General features: G+C 45.0%; 1 protein-coding gene across 5 annotated transcripts in view; it reads left to right on the top strand.

Annotated features, from left to right (window-relative positions):
- LOC140724793 (ovarian cancer G-protein coupled receptor 1-like) overlaps positions 1–15120 on the top strand; it is a 72919-nt gene that overhangs the window by 35638 nt on the left and 22161 nt on the right. For 2 of the 5 annotated variants that reach the window (XM_073039404.1, XM_073039406.1), the window contains exon 1: positions 13281–13469. The exons of 1 other annotated variant lie outside the window; for it this stretch is intronic. The gene's annotated coding sequence lies outside the window, so the exon portion shown is untranslated. Of the gene's footprint in view, positions 1–13280; positions 13470–13902; positions 14093–14578; positions 14713–15120 lie in introns of those variants that run through there. 2 more of the 5 variants (XM_073039407.1, XM_073039408.1) reach the window with 2 other exon arrangements.

Below are 15120 nucleotides of genomic sequence, written 5' to 3'. Positions count from 1 at the left end.
CCGGCAAGGGGTAGTCTGAATGCAGGTGGTTGGTTTTGGGCATAAGGATGGAAAGAAAATGTTTGGAAATATACTGTTGACACAAGAAATGCCCCTGGAGATGAAAATCCAAAAAAACCCTGCAGATGATGGAAATCTGAAATAAAAACAGGAAATGCTGGGAAGACTCCAATGCCCAGGCAGCATCTGTGGAAAGAGAAACAGAATTCTTTTTCAGGTCCAAGACCCTTCATCTGAACTGAGAAAAGAGGTGAACTGCCCCATTGATCATTTTGAATTGTTCTCAATTTATCGTATATATACACTCAGTGACCATTTTATGCAGTACCTCCTGTACCTAATAATATGGCCACTGAGTGTATGTTCATGTTCTTGTGCTCCTGCTCCCCGTCTGCTTCGAGGTTTGATGTTTTGTGCATTCAGAGATGGTCTTCAAAGATTCAAAGTACATTTATTATTAAAGTATGTATGCAGTATACAACCCTGACATTCGTCTTCCCACAGACAGTCCCAAAACAAAGAGAACCATCATACCCGTTTAAAGAAAAACATCAAACACCCAACACACATACGACGGCAAAGAAATTAGCATAAAACACAGAATACAAAACACCAAATCACAAGGACATCGAAAGAGTCCAGACATATTAATTTCAGCTCAGTTCAATCCAGCGCCTCATCTCTTGCTATCTGCAGGCCACAGCACTAGTCCGCCTGATCAAGATTGCACAAAACAGCATTCGCTCCCACTCCCACAAATCAAAAACACTATGTTACATTACATTATATTGAGTTACTATCAGTTGAACAAGTCTGGCCATTCTCCTCTGACCTCTCTCATTAACAGGATGTTTTCACCCACAGAACTGCCACTCACTGGATGTTCTTCTCCCCCCCATAAACTCCTGAGATTGTAACGCGTGAAAATCCCAGGAGATCCACAGTTTCTGAGATAGTCAAACCACCCTTTCTGGCACCAACAAATCATTGCATGGTCAAAGTCGCTTAGACCACATTTCTTTCCCATTCTGATGCTTGGTCCGAACAGCATCTGAACCTCTTGACCATGTCTGCATGCTTTATGCATTGAGTTGCTAACACATGATTGGCTGCTTCAATATTTGCATGGACAAGCAGGTGTATAGGTGCACCTAATAAAGTGGTTACTGTGTGTACTCCCTTCATCCTAGTCATCATTTTCACCACTTTCTGTGTGACATAATTTTTTAAAATCTCTTTTTCCCAGTTCTAACAAATCTCAGAGCAGAATCATTAATACTATTCCTCTTTCCCTAAGGCAGGGGGTTCCCAACCTTTTTTATGCCATGGACTGATGAGTCCATGGATCCCAGGTTGGGAGCTCCTTGTCTAGAAGCTGCCTGACCTGCTGAGTATTTCTTGTGTCTTTTGCTTTTGTTCCAGTGTTACTCCTAAATACACTAACAATAAAAGCTTCCTTTTTAAAAGTAATATAAAAATCTCACACTGCTTCACGAGAAGCAGAATAGGTCAAAGTTACACTGAGCCTTGTGATATTTTTACAGGAGCTTCTGAAGGGAGGCTGGAGGATTCTTGGGGACAGAACTTCTGGGAGGGCTGCTAATGGACAATTATGTTCATGGATAAAACAAGGGGCCAAGAAGAAGAATGGCTCAGCTTTGGAAGGTCCTTAGGCTAAGTGAGATCATTATTTGAAAAGGAGGGCAAGATTGTTAATGTCGAGCACATAACAGTACAGCACAGGGGCAGACTGACAGCACCTCTACTTTCGTAGAGGTCTGCGCAGATTTAGCATGTCATCTAAAACTTTGACAAACTTCTACAAGTGCACAGGGAAGGGTATCCCGACTGCTTGCATTATGGAAACACCAATCCCCAAGAATGGAAAACCCTACATAAAAAAGTGGTGGATGCAGCCCAGTCCATCACAGGAAGCAATTTCCCCACCACTGAGCACGTGCACAGGGAGCACTGCCACTGGAAAGCAGCATCCATCAGTAAAGACCCCCACCACCCAGGTCACGCTCTGCCGTCAGGAAGGAGCTACAGGAGCCTTAGGTTCCACACACCAGGTTCAGGAATAGTTACTATCCTCCAGCCATCAGGCTCCTGAGCCAGTGTGGGTAACTTCACTCACCCCAACACTGAACTATGGATTCGCTTTCAAAGACTCTCCAACTCATGTTCCCAGTATTATTTATTTACTTTTATGTATTTGCACATTTTGTCTTCTTTTGCACATTGGTTTTCAGTCTTGGTGTGTGGCTTTTCATTCATTCTATTGTATTTCTTTGTTCTACTGTAAATGCCCACAAGAAAATGAATCTCGAGGTAGTATATGGTGACATGCACTTACACACTTTGATAATAAATTTACTTTGAACTTTGAAGCCTGTGCTGACCATCATACCATCATCCTTCCTGTCTGTACACGATCCAAATCCCTCCATTTTCCATAAGCCTCTCTAAAACCCTGGTGAGTGCCACTCTCGTATCTGCTTCCACCACCGTCAACACTCCAGCACATCCAGGTACCTACCACTCCCTGTCTGCAAAAGAACTCACCCTGCACATCCCTTTTAAAATTCTGCCCCCCCCCCGCCCCCAGGCCATCTGAGGAGAAATATTCTGACTGCCTACTTGATCTATGCCTCTCATAATTTTAGAATCCTCTCTCAAGTCTCCCCTCAGACTGACCCTCCAGTAAAAAACAAGCCAGGTTTGTCCAACCGCTCCTTATCACACATGCCCTCTAATCCGGGCAACACCCTGTGAACCTCTTCTGCATCCTCTCCAGTCCCTCTGTGTTCTTTCTGTAATGTGGTGATCAGAGCTGTTATCATTCAAGGGTTGCTAACAAACAGCGCCGACGTGTGTGGGGTTTGGTGTAAGGTATATGCCACATGCAGCAGAATCCGTAGAGACCTTTCGTACAGAAGTGTACTTGTCCTGGCTTCCTTTACACAGACCGTGCCCGGGTTACCACCAACCGACTGACCTATGCGCAGTTCCCCCATGCAATTGAACTCCCATAGCATTATTATATTTGAAAGTTGAACTGCATGCATGCATTTGCTACTACAAACAGCAGAACCTGCTTCCTTTCTCTCTCCACTTCTAGTGACTGTGCTATCTTATCAGTTTATTAACTTTGATAACAATCATTGCAATACTGCGGAGATGCAGTTACCATATCGAGTGATGTTTCTGTACTTTCCATCTTGTGAGCAAAATCAGCTTAAGAATACAGACTGCACGGGCCAAAGGGTCAGGTTCCATGCTGTAGTGTTCTATGTCTCTAACGTAGAACAGCACAACACAGGAATAGTTCCTCTGGTCTGCACCCTGGTGCTGATCTAAATAAATTACTAATTTAATGCCCTAATTACTAATTTAAAACTAACCCCCTTTTCTGTGGGTGAAGCATCAAGTGAGAAGTTGGAAGGCAAAATAGAGCCACTGCCTCCTTGCTCCAGAAAGTCAGGTTCAATCGTGATCTACGTGGAGCTCTGAGATGACATGGGCTTGCCCTGGGTGCTCTGGTGTCCTCCCACATCTTTGACAAACACCAGAAAATCTGCAGATGCTGGAAATCCAAAGCAACACACACAAAATGCTGGAGGAACTCAGCAGGCCAGGCAGCATCTGTGGAAAAGAGTACAGTCGACATTTAGGGCCGAGACCCTTTATCAGGACTGTCTTGATGAAGGGTCTCGGCTTGAAACCTCGACTTACTCTTTTCCTCTTTACTCTTTTCCATAGACGCTGCCTGGTCTGCTGAGTTATTCCAGCATTTTGTGTGTGTTCCTCCCACATCTTGGTAAACTTAAGAGTACTACAGCACAAAAACCCATCTTGCCCCTGCTGACCTGATCTTCTGCCCAGTTTTAGCTACCTGCATCTAGACTATATCCTTCCAAACCCTCCCATCCACGTACCCATCCAAACTTCTTCTAAAGGCTACAATTGAATCTGCATACGCCACTTCCACTGGCAACTCATTGCATGTTTGCACCACACCCTGAGAGAAGAAGTTTCCCTCCGATTCCCTTTAAATATTTCACCTTTCTCCATTAACCTCCACCATCAGATTTTTGACAGGTCCATGGACCCTACTTTTAGCACAGCTTTTTAAAAATATTTCTTATTGCAACTTATATGACTTCTAGTTCTTGTCTCACCCAACCTGAGGCAAAAACAAAACCTGCCTAATTTGTACACACAGAAAATCCAACCAAGTGTAAGGGGGTGAATAGGAGGGATGTTAATGGGCAGGTAAGAGAAAATAGGTTACAGGGAAATTGATAGAGGGAATGGCATTGGTGCAGGAACTAGCTTAGATATGATGGATCAAATGGCCTCCTTCTATAGGATAAGGAAATAGAAAAGATGCAAGTCTTCATCCAAAGATTGAACGACTTGCGATCCACATCCACAGATCCTAGTTGACAGGATGGTTAAGAAGGTGTATGGTGTCTTGGCCTTCATTCGTCAGGGGGTTGAGTTCCAGAGTCACAAAGTGATGTTGCAGCTCTATAAAACCCAGGTTAGACCACACTTGGAATACGGTGTTCAGTTCAGGTTGCCTCATTATGGGAAGCATGTGGAAGTTTCAGAGAAGGTGCAGAGGAGATTTACCAGGATGCTAGCTGGATTAGAGAGCACGTCTTCTGAGCATAGGTTGAGCAAGCTAGGGCTTTTCTCTTTGAAATGAATGAGGATGAGAGGTGACTTGATAGAGGGGTATAACATGATAAGAGGCATAGTTGGAGTGGATAGCTAGAGATTATTTCCCAACTAACACAAGGGGCTATAACTTTTAAGGTGATTGGAAGAAAGTTTAGGGGTGATGTCCAAGATAAGTTTTTTTTACACAGAGAGTGGTGGTTGCTTGGAACATCCTGCCAGGGGTGGAGGTAGAGTCAGGTACATTTATCTTCATCATTATGTGCCATGACGTATGTCGTGGCCATTGTGGTTTTTGACCATAATTGGTCGCGGCAAATTGTTCTACAGAAGAGGTTTGCCATTGCCTTCTTCTGAGCAGTGTCTTTACAAGATTTTCGTCAGAGACTGCCTGGCGTCAGTGGTTGCATAAGACTCGTGATAGACATCAGCTGCTCATACAGCCATCCACCACCTGCACCCATGGCTTCACATGACCCCTATTGGGGGTATAAGCAGGGGCTGCACCTTGCCCAAGGGCAATCTGCAGGGTTGTAGAAGAAAGGGGAAATTACACAATTTTTTGGAGATGCATCTCCGCCCTGCCACTGGCACAGATATGTTAGGGACATTTAAGAGACTCTCAGATAGGCAGTCTCACGCACACTGGGCTCTCGAGTCTCACAATGTTTAACACAGGGAGTCTCTCTTCTCCCGTTAAGGTGCTTAGGAAGCTGGTAGGGTCACTGCTGAGATCTGAACCTAACCTCCGGTGCTGGCTGTGGGAATTTGCATGTTTTCCCCAGGTGCTCCGGTTCCCTTCCACCTCCCAAAGACATGCCAGTCAGTAGGTTAATTGCCCCTGGAGTCTGGCTGAGAGGTAGAATCTGGGGTGGGGATTAGGAGTTGCTAAGAGCGGGAGGAGAATAAAAAATGAGATTGGTGTAGGATTAGTGTGAATGAGTGGCTGCTAATATGGACTCGATGGGCTGAAGGGCCTGTTTCTGTATGGAATCTCTTGAGGTATTGTAGCTAATGTCAACAGCACTGAATTGATGACCAGGTAACTTCCTATTAGTAAATCTCTAGAGTGGGATTCAAAACCACAGTCCTCTGACTCAGAGGCAAAGACCTAACTGAACCATGGTTACAAGCTGTGACTCAGCCCCTTCCTCCATCATCAAACCTCATGGGGATAAATCAGTGCATACCCTAGTCTGTGGTTGGTAAAATAACCTAGAGCAAACAAGAATCTTTTCCAGAAAGTATAATGTCAGTGGCAGGACCCTTAGGAGAGTTGATATACAGAGAGATCTTGGGGTGCATGTCCATTGCTAGCAGAAAGTAGCCACCCAGAGGGTTGGGTAGGAAAGGGGTACGGCATGCTTCATTAGCCAGGCATGATATAAAAGTGGGCAAGTCGGGCTGCAGCTGTATAAAACTTTGAATGGGCCACATTTGGAGTACTTTGTGAAGTTCTCATTGCCCCATTACTGGAACAATATTATGCAGATTATGCACACACAGGGACTCAGCAGATCAGGCAGCATCAATGGAGAGGAATAAAGAGTTGGTGATTCAGGCCAAGACCCTGACAGATGTAGCCCAGCATGACAAAAGCCTTCTTCACCACCTCGTCTACGTTTAGGAAGCCACGTACTTCTGCTAGTCCCTCTGTTCTACAACAACACCCAGTGCCCTCCCATTCACAGTCCTACGTTCTTCCCAATATGCAACACCTCACACTTGACTGGAATTGAGGAATCGCTTGCCATTCCTCAGCCCACTTACCCGGATGTCAAGATCCCTCTGTAAGTTCTGACCAACATCTTCATGGTCAATGATTCAGCCCATTTTATTGTGGCCTGCAAACCCACTTGAACATTCTCATCGAAATCATAAATCATAGAACAAAGAACAGTACAACAATACAGGACAGTACAACAATACAGGTCCTTCAGCCCACGATGTTGTACCAACCTTTTAACCCACTCCAAGATCAATCCCACATAGCCTCCCATTTTCTTTTCATCCATATGCCTATCTACATGTTCTTAACGTACCTACCTCTGGCACCACCATCAAAACCAGGAGTTCCACCAGTTGATCCGCTTGTCCAATCCTGTCCTTGCCACTGCTCCGAAGCAACTTCGCACCGTGGCCAACTTAGGAAGGAATGGGAGTGGAGGGACAGCTGACGAGTGGGTGAGGGGGTAGAGAGGGAGAAGTTACTCGTGGCAGACCTGCTCTGTCACAAGGTTAATCAGTTGTTGTGAACAACCATGATTAGATTAGGGTTAAATCGGGGTTGTCGGGGGTTGCTGAGCGTTGTGTCTCGAAAGGCGGGAAGGGCCCACTCGGCGCGTATATCGAAACATAGCATGCCTGCAATGGTTGGCAGAACAACACAGAACACAAGAACAACAGCAGCAAGACGAGCCCCTTTACTCCTTCCCGCTCGCCCACCCACACACGCAGAAACACACAGACAGGCCTCCAGCCCTCAGTGGAAGCACGGCGACATCGCAGGTTGTCTCGCACAATCCTCGCTGGCTTGATTTGACATGAAAACAACACATTTCACTGTATGTCTGGATGTACATGTGACAAATAAAACTAATCTTTTTTTAAGCCTTGAGTTTCGGGTCCCCTCCTGCCCAAATGATGCCAGAGAATTCAGAGAGACTGGATCCCAAGGACCTGTCGCTTGCCTCTGCAGAGCTGACCGTACAGTGCAGAGATGTTCTAGCTGTCCTTCCTCGAGGTTTTGCAATAGCAAACGTGACCCCACACTGCAAGGGAGAGAATAAAGAGGAGATCTGTTGGCCTAACATCAACAGAAGGCGAAGTGCCAGAACAGAATGTGAAGAGAGCTTGAGATAAAAATAGGACTGAGCAGAGGCTGCATGGATTGATGAAAGAACGATCACAATTAACCCACCGTCTGGAGTTGGGGGCCCATGTGTGTGTGTGTGGGGGTGAGGGAGATGTGAGAAAGAGAATCGTTCTGCTATCATTGCATGTTGGTTGCATGGTGTTCTGCTGAGCGTGGTAGACATGCTATGTGAACGCCAGACTGCACGGCAACACTTGCAGGCTGCCCAGAGCACACTTTCAGACAGTGTTGGTTGTGAACACTAGTGAATCATTTCACTATAAGCAAGGGATGATGGTAAAGACAGATACCATATAACCATATAACAATTACAGCACGGAAACAGGCCATCTTGGCCCTTCTAGTCCGTGCCAAACGCTGACTCTCACCTAGTCCCACCGACCTGCACTCAGCCCATAACCCTCCATTCCTTTCCTGTCCAATATACCTATCCAATTTTTTTTCTAAATGACCATATCGAACCTGCCTCCACCACTTCTACTGGAAGCTCCTTTCACACAGCTACCACTCTCTGAGTAAAGAAGTTCCCCCTTGTGTTACCCCTAAACTTTTGCCCCCTAACTCTCAACTCATGTCCTCTTGTTTGAATCTCCCCTATTCTTAATGGAAAAAGCCTATCCACGTCAACTCTATCCTACCCCTCATAATTTTAAATACCTCTATCAAGTCCCCCCCTCAACCTTCTATGCTCCAAAGAATAAAGACCTAACTTGTTCAACCTTTCCCCGTAACTTAGGTGCTGAAACCCAGGTAACATTCTAGTAAATCTCCTCTGTACTCTCTCTATTTTGTTGACATCCTTCCTATAACTCAGTGACCAGAACTGTACACAATACTCCAAATTCGGCCTTACCAATGCCTTGTACAATTTTAACATTACATCCCAACTCCTATACTCAATGCTCTGATTTATAAAGGCCAGCATACCAAAAGCTTTCTTCACCACCCTATCCACATGAGATTCCACCTTCAGGGAACGATGCACCATTATTCCTAGATCACTCTGTTCTACTGCATTCCTCAATGCCCTACCATTTACCATGTATGTCCTATACATTAGGGACATCTAAGAGACTCTCAGACAGGCACATGGACAAAAGAAAAATGGAGGGCTATGTGGAGGAGAAAGGATTAGATTGATAGATTGATCTTAGAATAGGTTAAAAAGTTGACACAACATTTACTGTGCATCACTGTTCTATGTTTCAATACATATGTGATTAATAAATATAATATAAATATAAAATAGAGAAGGTAATAATGAACTAGATGTAGTGCACTTAAATTTTTGGAAGGGTTTTGATGAAGTTGTTCAGTAGGATTAAGGAACATGGTACTAAACTGATCTGGGTTGAGAACTAGCTAACAGCAAAGAATGAGGATCAAAGGCAGACAAGTGGTTATCAAGAACAATTGCATAGGCCCTGAATTTTCACAAATCTGAACCAAATATCATACTTCCACATTTACAGACAACACAAAACAGGGTGGAGTTGTGAGAAGGGAGAAGAATGTAAAGAGGCTTCAGTAGGTTTCAGACAAAGTTGAGTGGGTGAGAACATGGTAGACATACAGTAATATGCAACATGGAAAAAATGTGAAGTCATTCAAAATAGAAAGTCATTCAGCTTGCTACAAAACAGAATGACAAAGTACTTTTAAACATTTAGATTCCACCTCCCTTTTCTATCAGATTCCACCATGTCTAGCTCTTAATCACCTTCACCTATCACAGTGGTTCCCAACCTTTTCTATGCCCCACACCCCTAGGAAATGTTTGATTAATGTTCGCACTCCCTACAAAAGTAATATCACATTTGAAGATGAAAAGTCTAATTTCTAATTTTTGAACCACAAATTGAACCACATACAATACTGCCGGTGAACAAATTGAACTTAAAAAAAAAAGCTTTTAACTGTGTGCATAAAATGCAAATATAAATTGAGCAATTAGATTCTAATTTATTCAGAAAAAAATTGTAAACAGTAAATTGATGAGATTCCTCAACTCTGAGGTGTAACTTCCCAGGTAACACCGATGAGAATCCTCAACGCTGACTCGGGCAGCGGGAGACTGGAGTGAGTTTACGTCTCTCTCGACTCGGGCAGCGGGAGACTGGAGTGTGCTTGGGACAAATGTTACTACCACTTCTCAAGGCACACTAGCAGCTGGCTGAGTGATGACTCGAGACTTGTCACTCAAGCACACAAGCCACTCTTTGTCGCACCCTCTGAAATTCCATCTCGCACCCCCGGGGGTGCGGGCACCCCAGGTTGGGAACCCCTGACCTATCACCTCCCAGCCTCAGGCACTATCCCCATTCTCTGCTCCTCCATCTGTCTATCAACTCTCACCTGGAATCACCTATCCTCTACCAGCCCCTTCCATTTCCTTCACTTCTTTATAATCACTACCTTCCCTCTGTCCAGACAAAGGGTCTCAACCCAGAATATGAATGCCCATTTTCCTCCATAGATGCTGCCTGACCACCTGAGTTCCTCCAGTAGTTTGTCTTATTTTCCAGATTCTAGAATCTAAAGTCTCTTGGTTCTCTGTATTTTTTAAAATGGTAACTTACTTACTCACTGTCTATTACACTGCTGGTGTTCAGGGCAGCAATGAAGGTTCTGCATCTCTGGTGGTGTTCAGGGCTTCCTTCGTCACGTCTAAAGTTCCCTCTTGGTTTTCACTACTGTCCGCCGTGCAAGCCCTGGAATGCCATCGCATACAGATGTAGAAGGAATCTTCGTTGCTATTTCTGTAACAATTTTGTTTTACCAGTCAGAGTCGTTATCCCTGAGCTGAACCCCCAAACCTGGAGGACTGGTGGACCACTATTACTCTGGCCTCTACCCTTTGACCTCTTTAGCAACGATGACCCTACCAAGAGTCAATGCTTAAACCTCTGATTCCAGCCAACATAGCTCTCGGGGTCATTCAGGCACACAAGCCTCCAAACCGTACAACAAGGTTGGGGTCCTCTTGGAGGTTCAAATGGTAAGAGATGTTGACTTCCACAGGAACCTGGCATACTTGTGGATATATCTCTGAAAGTTAGCATGCAGGTACAACAAGTAAATAGGAATTCACATATTATGTTGACTATTATGAGAAAGTTTAGTGCTGGAGTTGGACGGCACGGTAGCACAGCGGGTCGCAGGTAGCTTTACAGTTAGGGTTCAATTGCCACTGCTGCCTGTAAGGAGTTTGTATGTCCTCTCCATGACTATGTGAGTTTCCTCTGGGTGCTCTGGTTTCCTCCTACATTCCAAGGATGTACAAGTTAGGGTTAGTAAGCTGTGGACATGCTATTATGGCGCCGGAAGAACGGCGACACTCGTGGGCTGTTCCCAGCACATCCTCAGACCGTGCTGGCCACTGGTGTAAACGACACATTTCACTGTGTGTTTTCATGTTTCAATGTGCATGTAACAAATGAAGTTAAGGTTTATATATTTATAAAGATATTTCATGACAAGCATATACAGACATGGAGGGGACACAACTGGAGTACAGTGTACCTTTTTGATATCCTTGCTAAAAGGGGAGGGAATCAGAGTTGGGCTGGTCTGCTTTTTGTGATAACAGTTATGCCTTATAAGGAGAAATTGAGCAGACTGTTCCTGTATGCTCTCGGGTTAATCACGTTGGAATACAAAAGTTCTTACAGGACTCGACAGACTGGATACAGTGACAGAAATCAATCCTGATGAAGGGTCTCAACCCAAAATGCTTATACCACCCACAGATGCTACATCATCTGTTATTCCTCCAGCATTTTGTGTGTGGGCAGAAAGGGCGTTTCCCTTGGCTGACAGGTCTAGAACGATAGATCACTGTCTCAGGACACGGAGAAGGCAGTTTGGGCCTGAGATTTCCTCACTTGTAGCATAACTCTTTGGAATTATTTCCCCCTGAAGGGCTTGTGGAGGATTGGTAAAGGCTCATTCAAGGTGGAGATGAATAGATTGTTGGATGTCAAGGAACTGAGGCAGACAAAGTAGGAAAATGAAGCTGAGACAGATGACATTGATTGGATCCAACTAGTTTATGGCCTTATATACCAGGGTGCAAACGGTCCTTCCTCCTGAGAAGCTCAGAGTGAAAATCATGTACACAGTAATAAATACTGAAACAAGAAATACAAAATGATAAGTGTGATAACAATGCTGAAGTCACAATAACAGAAGAGGTAAAGGTAAGAACGTAGAACATAACAGCCCAGTACAGGCCCTTTGGCTCATGATGTTGTGCTGATCTTTTAACCCAAGATCAATCTAGATCCTCCTTCCCACTTTACCCTCTAGTATTCTATCATCCAGAGTCTCTTAAATATCCTTAATGTATCTGCCTCTAGCACCACCCTGACAGTGTGTTCCACATACTTACCACTCTGTGTGAAAAGTCTACTTCTGACATCCCCCTGTACTTTCATCCAATCACCTTTAAATTATGCAACCTCATATTAGCCATTGCCACCCTGGGGAAAAGGTGCTGACTGTCCGCTCGACCTATGCCTCTTACCATCTTGTAATCCTCTACCAAGTCACCTCCGTCAAGAGTCTGAGGGTGAGGTACCCCCACCGGGAAGGGGACCACAATCAGGTTTATTATCAATGACATATGGCATGGAATTTGTTGTTTTGCAGTAGCAGAATGGTGAAATATATTTTTTTAATGATGTTACAATAAGAAATATATTTTTAAAATAAATAAACAGGGCAAAAAAGAGAACAAAATACTGAGGTAAAGTTCATGGGTTGGTGACTGAGGGAAAGTAGCTGTTCCCAAAGCATTGTGTGCTCCTTGATGGCATGTCCTGGAGGGGGAGGATCCTTAATGTGGAGCCCCCGGGGGCACTAGTGGTCGTTGCAGTCAGAGTGCTCTCCATGGTACATCTGTAGAAATCGATCAGATGTGAAAGAAGTGATTGGTTCAGAAGTCTCCTAGCTGCGGGGAAGAAGCTGTTCTCGAGTTCGGGCTACCTTCTCCCAGAAGGACAGACAGACATACTTTATTGAAAGGGAATGGCAAAGTTGGAAGGCATTCTTGACAATAATGTTCACCTTCCTGATGCAATGTAGTGTGTAGATGGATTGGATGGTCGAAGGCAGTAAGTTTATTATCAAAGTATGTGTATGTCGCTATATACCGCCTCCCGATTCACTTTCTTACAGGCATTCACAGAAAAAAATCAGAAATGCTGTACAATAGAATTAGTGAAAAACTATACGTAAATAAACACTAACAATGTGTAAAAGGAGACAAATGTACAACTAAAAAATGAATAATGCAGAGAACACGAGTTGTAGAGTCCTTGAATGTAGGTGCAGCACAGTAGCGGCCGAATGGCCTGCCCGTTCCTTTGCGTCCCGTGTTTACAACTGCTCATAGCGGGAGCGGAACAGCTTTTGCAGTGCATCAGTATTCCCAAATACCACGTATATAGCAGCAGAATCTAACCAGCCTCAATCAAGCCTCTGACTAAGACAGGGCATCGCTGTTTCCCAGAAATGCTTCGCTTACTTTTTGCTGCGTTTTGCCACATTCCATTGTCTTACCACAGATTCGTAAACTCTGGCTGCCGTACCGAGATACAATTTAAGCGGCATTTAAACACGCCCTCTGACTACAGATGCCAAACCCAACTAGCGTCTGCTCTGTGGCTTCCTCCTCAGCTTGAAGTGCGTTTCCACTCCAGGCAGCTGAGATCTGACATATTCAGGCTCTCTCCAAGAGCACCTATTAAAAAGCTTCCGCCCTGGGACATGTGTTTATGAACGTTACCTTTGAACGATCCTGGATACCAACAAGAGCTGTCTCCTCACGCTGTTCTTCAGCCGCTATCACTTCTTCTGCACTGTAATTCATCTGCAGGGATCTAAGATGAAAACAATTGAATCTGGAGTAAGTCTGAGTTAATTTGACCGAAACTACCTTCTGATTGTTTCAGAGAATAACGATTGTAAGCCCAAAAAAAAGCTGTTAAGTCTCGAACCGAACCTGAAGCGGTTGCGAGAGATCCAGCTAGTCAGCATCTGTTTTATATTAACTTTGTTTAATGCTTGTAGGAAGAAACTAGTTAAAATACATAGAGCCGGGACAAACAAGCAGAGTGGGGCTTCGTACCAGGAATTCTTAATATGGGGAGCAAGTGTGATGTAGGTGTGGAAGAGCGGGGACAATCTCAGAGGCACGCATACTTCTGTATAAAGCAGTTAGTGGTTACCGAGAAGAGGATGTAGTTGACTGAACACCAGGTGTGGAGTGTGTTGTTGGATTGCTCGACTTAATTTAACTGGCGTTGTTCTTTGCCCGAGGGGGGTGAGATTTCACAGCGACGGACTTTCTCATTTGCTCCACTTGAGGGATTTTCTGAACCCGGCGGCCTTTCCTTGTCCTTGTAGCAGCAGGGTGAAGTTAACCCTCGAAAAGTTTTGGGTGACTTGTGTTGTTTTTAGTCCCGAGAAGCAACGGGTCGGGTTCATGTGAAGCTGCGTTTCAGATGGGCTGCCCGGGACGCCAAGCCTGTGAGTGGGGTATCGGGTGGGCGGAGACTGACTACCATGGCAGGCATGAACTTGACGCTCGGTCTGAGGTTCCTCCAAACGAGGAGCTGACAAACTCGGCTGTGGAGTGAATTAGACCCCCACTGGGTTATGGTGTCAGGTTGACGTGGATCGAGGAGAGGTGGGGGGGTTGGCAGACTCCTGCCTCAAAGCGCAAATTGTGTGTTCGGGTCCCAGTGAGGAGATCTTAAACACAGGAGGTTCTGCAGATGTTGGAATTTTCGAGCAACATAAACAAATGTTTGAATAAACTCGGCAGATCAGACAGAATATTTGGAGGAACGGTAAACAGTCGACGGTTTGTGCCAAGGCACTTATCAGGACTCGAGAATGAAGGGTAAACGTCGACTAAATTCCCCACCAGAGATGCTGCCTGACCTGCTGAGGTCTTCCGGCATTTTGTCCTGTTGCTGAAGAGAACTGAAACCCAGAATCACTCACTCAGAACTGGAGTTATGGTGAAAAGGGGGAAGCAAGAGTGGTTAATAGCTAGAGATTGAAGGGGGGTTGAGTCCCAGACTTCGGAGCGAAGGAGGGAGTGGAGGCTGAGATCTTTCGAAAACTAGAGAACACGGATAAAGGTGAGGGGGGGAGGATTTTAAAAAAGACCTGTGATGTAACCTTTTTCAGAAGGTTGTGAATACCAGGAATGAGCTTCCAGACGAACTGCTCAAGGCGGACACAACTACAACATTTTAGATACATGCACGGAGCGTTAAGGCCACTGGGGTCGGCATGGAGCAGTTGGGCCGAAGGGCTATATTAGTCAATGCACGAGAAAATCTGCAGATACTGGCAATCCAAGCAACACGCAAAAAAGCTGGAGGGACTCAGCAGGTCAAACAGCATCTATGGAAAAGGGTAAACAGTCGACGTCTCGGTCGAGATCCTTCATCAGAACTCATGAAGGGTCTCGGCCTGCTGCCTGACTTGCCGAGTTCCTCCAGCGTTTTGTATGTGTTGACTGTATTACTCTGCGATTTAGAGGG

Source organism: Hemitrygon akajei, chromosome 3 (assembly GCF_048418815.1).
Source record: "Hemitrygon akajei chromosome 3, sHemAka1.3, whole genome shotgun sequence".
Taxonomy (NCBI): domain Eukaryota; kingdom Metazoa; phylum Chordata; class Chondrichthyes; order Myliobatiformes; family Dasyatidae; genus Hemitrygon; species Hemitrygon akajei.
The sequence above is the reverse complement of the archived record's forward strand: the minus strand, read 5'-3'. Positions and strand labels throughout refer to the sequence as shown.